The sequence below is a fragment of the Lonchura striata genome, chromosome 1A, assembly GCF_050655825.1.
Source record: "Lonchura striata isolate lonStrDom1 chromosome 1A, ASM5065582v1, whole genome shotgun sequence".
NCBI classification, from domain to species: Eukaryota; Metazoa; Chordata; class Aves; order Passeriformes; family Estrildidae; genus Lonchura; species Lonchura striata.
This window is the reverse complement of record NC_140741.1, coordinates 4,811,769-4,820,343: the sequence shown is the minus strand read 5'-3', so window position 1 is coordinate 4,820,343 and position 8,575 is coordinate 4,811,769. Positions and strand designations below refer to the sequence as shown.

At 37.2% G+C, this 8,575-nt stretch overlaps 1 long non-coding RNA gene across 3 annotated transcripts in view; it reads left to right on the top strand.

The window, feature by feature from the left end:
• The window catches only part of LOC110475723 (uncharacterized), a 100,706-nt gene that overhangs the window by 84,194 nt on the left and 7,937 nt on the right, over positions 1 to 8,575 (top strand). For all 3 annotated transcript variants that reach the window (XR_014952096.1, XR_014952095.1, XR_014952094.1), the window contains one exon: positions 5,379 to 5,443. This is a non-coding gene — a long non-coding RNA (uncharacterized LOC110475723). The remainder of the gene's footprint in view (positions 1 to 5,378; positions 5,444 to 8,575) is intronic.

Sequence of the window (8,575 nt, the reverse complement as noted above, 5' to 3'; positions counted from 1 at the left end):
GTAAGGGCTGAGAAAGTTGGGGCTGCCCCCCATTCTTCATGAGCATGAAATGGTTATTTTTACCAATGCAGAAATAAGAGAAAAAAAAAAAAAAGAAATGAGTAATCAAAGACTTGTATCTCCTTCCCTGGTATTTGGTGGCATGGCAGGAAGATGAGGAAAAGAAAATGACAGAGGCCTGACATTTGCTTGAACTGGTCCTGCCACGTGGCTCTTGCACACTGAGAGACTTTGTGTGGAAGAACAACACGATCCAAGTTTCCAGAAGTGCTAAGAAATAAGCACCAAAAAGCAGTGTAATTTTCACTCACAGAATTATTGCCTTTGTGCAGTTCAGGAGGCTGCAGGGAGTACAAGGATGGTTTCTTGTTTCGCTCTTTCGCCTGTGGCAAAACATTCCTCTATTAATTCATTGCTGTTTATAAAGTGGTTTGACTTCCTTGGATGAAAGGCATGACATAAGTGCTTGGTATTAGATGATTATTATTTATTTTTATTCTTTGCAAGCCAAGGACCTATTACAGGCCTCATAAAGCTTAGCACTTCAGCCTTTGTATTTTGAATTAAAAAAAAAAAAGAAAAAGCAGCTCAATCTCTGTAAGATTACAGAGCTGTCTACTATGTATTCTCAGATAATTTATATTTAAAGGAAAAAATATATATAGAAACAGAAACCCAAATGATCTCCCAAGGGGGAAAGAACTGAATATTTTTTAAGAAAGAGTCACTACTTGTCAGATTTTTCACTGCTCTAAATTGATGCAATCCCAGTGATTTTGTTTGGGTAGTCTATGGTTAACATTTTCACATTCAAACTCTAAGTTAATAAAACTTTCCATGGTACTCCAAATAAACCTTTATTTGGGGGCTTGAAGGATATTGTTTATGTAACACAGACGGGCACTCAGAACCTGGTGATGTGCAGGAATAAAATTATGGGAACACATTTAAAAAGTCTAGGCCAGCATCTTGGTTCTTGTAAATGAACTTGGCTGTTTGGAAGTCATTGAGGTTATGCTGACTTAGGTCAAATGAGTTTATAAAGCTGTCAATGTTCGAAATACGTACCAAATTCATACCAAAATGAAAAATTAAAGAACTAGAGAAGTGATTAAAAGATGTCACAGATTCAGCCTTCATGTACATCATTGTCATCTTCAACTAGCAAACTTGTTGCCATCCAATTACCCTTTTTTAGCTGATGAAAGAAATTTTTCCCTGTCAGAGATGCTCCAAACCCTAAACCATCTCTGCTGCAGCCCCTGGAATATATTCATTTCATTGCTGACTAGAATTTTTTTCATCCAACTAGAGAAATTAATTTTATCTTCATGCAGAGAGTGCTTTCATTTTTGGACATCAGTGGCATTTTTTTTTTTCCTTTGGCTTCTGAATCAAAATCCAGCCCCTGAACTTTGGAGAAGACTCATAAGGCACACGATGCAGCACACAGCACTGTTAATCCTATTTGCTTAGCAATGCCTAAACTTATTTTACATCCTGCAGGAAAAACTGCAGTCAGCCTTGTTCGAGGAAGTTGCAAGGGAATGTTATTCTTAGAAACCTTTCTTTCCAAGACAAGCTTTCTAGGTAAGGTGGGCAGTTCTTGTGAATTGCCAAAACCAAGTACAGGGCAAAGTGAGCCCACAAAAAAACCAGCTTTGGCTTCACTCTCTCCCTGCTTTCAGGTTTTTGGCTTTTTGGGTTTTGTTTGTTTGTTTGTTTGGGGGTTTTTTGTTGGTTTTTTTGGTTTTTTTGACTGACCAAACAAAAAAAAAAAAACATTTACTCCTTTTAAAAAGCACCTCCTACATCACTGTGCATAAGGAACAAGGAAAAAGCTTGCAAGCTGCTCTAAACAGTCCAAAATTCAGAAGAGTTTTGGTGCTACTAAACTTTCATTTTAAACACGCATTTAGTAAATATGTTTAAGTGTAATGCTTAATTCACCGAATAAACCCTCGGTCCCCAAATTCTGTGTGTGGCTCCTAAATCCTGCAAACCCAAAGAGGTCTTGCTGAGACCATCCCCTCATCATCCACTGAGCTAAATGGAAATTCCTCTTGGTTATGTCTCCAAGGCAAATTCTCAATCTTAAAACATTTCTTGCTGTTACTGTACATAGTTCTTAAACAGTCCAAATTTTATAATCTCCAGGCAGGTTTGGTTTTTTTTCAGTTTGGTTACAAATACAGACCAATCCTCTGAGAAGTATATGCAGTCTCAGTTGCATATTTTCAATGTTTTTATAGTTACCAGAGCAAAAATTCATCAGGCTATGTACAGTATGGTGGCCAAAGTTTTCTTTTCATACAATGAATGGGTTATGCTTAAACTGCACGTAGAAGTTTTTCAAGGAGAGTTAATCCTAAACAGGTTTTCCCCAGGAAGAAGTGAAAACATGAAAACAAGAATTTTAATCTTGCAACATAGTCAGGACCTCTTTGTTGTCCAGTAAGTCAGCAGTAAATGCAGAATAATGCTTTATAATATCTGTGGTATTATAGACCTGACCACCATTTTTACATCACCCCACACATTTTCCCACTGTTTTAAATCAGGTGTAGTACCCCTGAAGTTAATCCAATGACTTTCCCAGCCTATAGAGGATGATCAAAGCTAAAACTCCCAGAAGTTAAAGAGTCCATCCCATCCTACTTGTCCGAATTCTTTAATTCTTTCATCTCATAAAGTACAGGTATAATTTCTTGGTTATATTTACAAGGGAAAAATCTTGGAATGTTATGTTCAAATTAGGAATAGGAATATTAGAAAAGAAAAAATATGAAAAAAACTCATTGCACAGAGTCAGTGGGAATGTTTGACTATTTAAATGTTTGTATGAAAGGAAATATTAATTTTTCTGGGATGCCCCATGATGTTATGAAGAAAACATCTCACAACCTGTGTTTGCAGGGGCCTTACAGTCAGATGTCTGCTGATGTTATGGGGATTTTCAGTACATTTTGTGTTTTATTCCCAATCATACTCATGCAGTTTCCTGTAGATGTGACTCTGTCACCTCTCCTTTTGCCTTTCTTCACAAATTGTTTGTTAAATTTGACTGACAGCCATCCTCAGTTCCTCTTTCAGACTTTAGTGCCTTTTGGTTGAAGGAAAATGTTGCCACTTTTCAGCACCTTCCAATTTGAAACAATCAGCATCACTGCATTGCTTCCTTGTGGCAGCTTTTGTTTCTTGAGTGAAGTTTTCTCTTGTATTATTCAGAGAAACAACAGGACTGGGGCGGGGCAGCTCATAATTTGAGCTCCTGTCTAGTGGTTATTACAAGTAATCAGGACATCAATAACAGCACTGGTGAAAGCTGGTAAAGTGCTCCAAATTATCTAAATTTTGACTAGTTTTTCAAGGGTAGAAAAATCAATGGGAGAAACTATTTTTAACAAATCACACATTTGCTTGTATTTCATATTTAATTTTTGAAAATGAAGAAAAGCCTGGAAAATTACCGCAAATCTCCATCATCGCTTTAAGCTACTGTGGATATTTTATTGTCTGATTACACATGTTAACAGTTGAAAAACATGAAATTTCTGTGGCCTCTACACAATTGCCCTAATTTGCCACATCCAGTTTCTCTTCTCACCATCTCTTCTCTTCCATGCTTAGGATCTTTCTTCAGGGTTGAGAATGGGAGCACTCACCCTTTACTGGGTGTGTGAAAAATGGAGGTTTTGTTCCATTCCAGTTTGCAGGGTAGAATGAAAGGATTCAGGCAAAAGAAATGCCAAGACATGTATGCCAAAACACAGCAGGAACTACCTGCGATGACTGTGCAATGTTTTCCTAAGCACTGAGGAGTCTGAGGACTGCCTGCACTTGTGTCCTGCACTTGACTGAAGACTTTGTCAGAACCTATTAAACGTTAATCATTAACAACCAGCACAAAAGCCAAACTCTGTTTGCAGAAATCTTCACTCAGCTTAAGGGTAATGAATTTCCACTTACGGGTGTAGTTGTGGCTTGTGTTAAAGTGGAAATTTACTATAGAAAAACATGAGGAAGATGGAAGTCATCTTGTAAACAACATTGTTAATGATTCATAGGTCGGCTTTTGCTAGATAGTTTTATGAAATAGTTGTTTGAAACAGTAACATAGCTGGCATCACACGGAGCTGCAGACCACATGAAACCTCAGCTCCAGTCTATTAAGACAGTGAGTCAGAAAAGTTTGTGCAATCTGAGGGCTTCTTCTGAAATTTCTAGACATCTGCCTTCCTGCCTCATTACAGCTTCTGAAAATTGCTTGAAGAAGCAATGACATAAAGCTACAGCAGTGTATTGAAGCGGCAGAAATTTTTCCTGATAAAGGGAAGACACTCTAGTGAAATTTACTGGCAAATTAAAAAGGAAAATTTACATCCCACTGTGGAACACTAAATATTATTAGACATCAGAGAAGAAGCCCACTAAGTAATATTTTAGCAGTAACAAAAAAAAAAAAAAAAAAAAAAAAAAAAAAAAAAGAACCATGGGAGAGAATCTGTACAAAACATAGGAAGTAGTTTCTTCAGTGATTGTGAACTTCTATACATTGTAAGCCTTGTTCTTGTGGAACTGAGAAAATTTTTAAGTCCACAGTTGGAAAATAATTCTTGCCTGGCTGATCAGCACGCCCTGCAAACCCTGCAGAACAAGTCTCCTGGGATTAGCACTGTGCCAATACTGAGCATGGAAAGACTGGAGGCCCTGTCACACCAGCACACGTGGCTACAACTATAAAACTCTCCAGAAATGTTGCCAGACCCTTTGCTGGCAGTCTGACTAAAGAAGATGCAGCATGTTTCAAAAGCATAAGTACACCCATGGCTTTTCAAATCTAGACAAATCTCCTCAATTTTCCTGCTCCTTTATATGACATCCAAATTTTTGGAGGGGTGTGGTGGGGGAGTGTGATTCATTTTCTGGCTGTGTTTTGTTTCATGAGGTTTTTCAGCTCTCTTGGTTTAGATTATACATTATTTCACATCAGTGTCTTACTGGCACCCAGTCAATCCTAGATATTTAGGAAGCCCTTGTGATTAAAGGAATAGCACATCCAGGAATGCTTTCATTCATCCCAGGAAAGTGGAATAAGCCTCATCTTTAGGTATCCTCCCCATCAGATGCAGGAAAAGTCTTGGCAAAAAGTGTGCTCTACATGCCTTACCTATACATGTGAAGTTTTGTGAGATGAATGCAATCCTGAATATGATTCTACAGATTATTTTAACAAGCTCTTGGCAAGTGGAATATTGGACTCTATTTGACAGCTTTTAGAGACATTGTTTTGTCAGATCAAAACATTACTGAGATTCTGAAATAAAATTTGGATCGTGGAATGATTTTTAGGGATGGAAATTCTGTTTTCTTGCCAGGAGGCATAGCAAACAGGCAGAAGAAAAGTCTTGGTGACCCTGAAGGTCTGGATGACTTGGTGAAGGTAAGAGATGCAAACCACAAGAACATTAAACAGACCTAAGCATTAAGGCACCTTCTGCTAAATCATGTTGCCTTCCCCTAAATCCAGGTATCTCTTCTTCAGTCTTTCTTTTTCCTAAGAATTCTTTTTTTATTCCTAACAAGTAAAGAAATCCTTCCTTCCTTTCCTTCCTTCCTTCCTTCCTTCCTTCCTTCCTTCCTTCCTTCCTTCCTTCCTTCCTTCCTTCCTTCCTTCCTTCCTTCCTTCCGCAATTGGCAGATGATTAAAAATATGAATTATTGAATTTTTCCAGCTTCCAGCTGTCAAATCATTTTATGTAGGGGTTGATAGTGATTTCACACAGCTATTGGACCAATATAATTGCACTGCTGTTAGTTTATGCAGATCACCTTTTGTGGAGGGAAAACCAGAATGGTGGTTCCAACCCTTATGTTTGGCATTGCTTTGGTCTCTTCCTCTGCTTTTGCAGTGCTTCCATATCAGCACAATTTTACTGAATTCTATCCAGCTACACTGTGTTGAGGCTCAGTGTCAGAATGGAAATCAGTATTTAATGAAGAAGCTTGTTAGGAAAAAAAAAAATCTTTCAGGTTTACAGAACTGCAGTGTTGAAGACAGAAAATTTTCAGATAACAGTCCTTCAAAGGAGAGTGATCAAAGTCCATTAAATTATTCAAAGACAGACATATTTAATAAACATAAATGTAATAAACATAGAAGATAGTCTAGAATTTTAAGGCAAATGTGTGTGCTCTTCAGAGAATCCAAATAAGTACAACAATTATTTTTCTAATATATCTGTAATGAGAAATGTGAAATATTTAAAAATACAATTTGAAATTCTTGTGGAGAAGAAATTGTGATACAGCTGTAAAACTAAGGGGTCATTACTCTGCTGAGCCAGTCACATTTAATTGAAGATTGTTAAATAGACATCAGTAGGTGTCAAAAGGTCATAACCAAAGGAATTGCATGAGGGTAGATCACTATTTCCAAGGGAAACAGAAAGGGAAATGAAATTTATACAGGAAAGTCATTATTATGACTAAACCATTCATAATAATAATAACGCAAATATGTTCTAATCAGAACTTGGGTAAGGGGCAGACCAATTTATCACTAGTAATTTAATTATAAACTGAAGTTGAGAACCATATGTGATGCAGTTGGAAGTCCTGATGAAGACTGAAAATACCTTTTAATTTAACACTAATTAACATCTTCTGTCTTTTCAGAGTAAAAATGCAAGGAAAGAGGAGGTTTTAAACCTGGTTGGAGTTACAATACTGAAAGTGAACAAACTGAAAATAAAATTCTCTTTTCTGCTATTCCTCACATTATCTAAGGACCTGATCAATCAGATACATGCAGCCATGAATATAAGCCACTGCTGTGTGTGGGCATATTTAAATCATCAATGAAATTGCCTCTAGAGCTAAAATCCGTATTGAAGATAAGCACAAGACTGGACCCTTGGGTCACAGCTTCACAAGGATTTATGTGTGCATTTGACTTTACATACATGGGTAATCCCATTGATCTCTTTGAGTCTGCCTACACATGTAAAACCAAGCAGAGTTTAAAATCTTGCCAGAATTATCTTAGTAATAATAATAATAATCATAATAATAATAATCTTTAGATTATTATCTTCTCCGTGTCTGTGCCAACCTGCAAAAGTAGCCTGATCCACGTCAGAGTAAGTCCTTACTAATCTGACAACCATTGGATTAAGGCCAATGTGTTTCTGTAGGGTTCTTGGCTCAGTTTTGAGACTGGAATTAGTGAAAATAAAACTGGATTTTGCATCAACCTGAACCATGCCAGGTTTGTTTCCTACCAAAACCAGAAGGTGAAATTCTGGCGACTGCCTGACGTATTTGTAAAATTAATTGACTCTTTTATTTCAAAGGTATTAGTCATTGTAAATCCCAGGTACTGGATAGTTTAAATCTGAATTATTCTCATCTCAGCCATCATATTGATCTGACAATGACAGTTTTTAGTTAAAGTGTGCAGTGTCTATCAGCTCTGCTGTTACAGTGACAAGCAAACCTTTCAGGGACAGAGGAGGTTTATATTAGACCAAGTGAAAAAGCTGCAGAAAAGGAAAGTTTAGAACTCACAAGTTGTCATTAAAAAGGACTTTCCTTCTTCCCAAGTATTCTTTTTCAAAATTTGGGGGATTTTTTTTTTGGTTGGTTGGTTGGTTTTTTAAAGAAAAGTCTAAGCATATGATCATACCTTATATTCAAAAGATTTTGTCCAATGAGCTTTATCAAACAAACAGAAAATAAAAAAAAACCAGAACAACTCACAGGAAAATATAAAAGTATTACTTAATGACCCCATTGGTTCTCTCACATTCATAAATTGCATATAAAATGCTATTGCATATCTGAAGGTAAAATATTCTTATCCAGTTGGACACAAGGGGTTTAAAACAAGAAAGCTCTTTATATGAGCATTAAGCAAACTATCAGACAACAGACAATAAGAATACACTAAGTTCTGTGATCTTGTCTCACCTGACTAACACCAATGGATTCCACATTCTGCAGTGCAGTAAATCAGTGCAGAACTTGCCCCACACTCTCCAAAAATGCAGTGGATTGCTGGCGCTGCCAAATCCTTCTGCAAAAAAAAAAAAAAAAAAAAAAAAAATCTCTGAAAGGAGCAGAAGAAAAATGCAACCAATGAACACACTAAGTGCAGTGTTGGAAATGTCCTTTAATCAAAGTCACCTACCTCAGTATTTCAGTTTTCACAGGAGTAATACAAAACCACATTACATAGGAGGAAGATGTGGTCTGTACTGTCAAAAAACCCAGCCTCAGACTGGTGCCTCAGCCTTGGGTCATAGGCAAAATGCTATGGTCTGGTTCCTTGCCAATGGGCTTGAGCTTTCTTCCTCCCTGGAAAACAGTGGCTGAATCCCTATTGAATGCAGGTTTTGGGCTATGAGCTCCCCTGAACCACCCCAAGGACAGCTAGCCTGAGCCAAAAGTGTGCCAGGGAACAGACTTGCATAAAACACTCACTGTAGAGGTCTGTAAGTTAGTGTTTGATTCTGTTTTTTTACACAAATGTCTAAATATTATAATAAATGTGTTAAATGAGGGTGCATGAGAT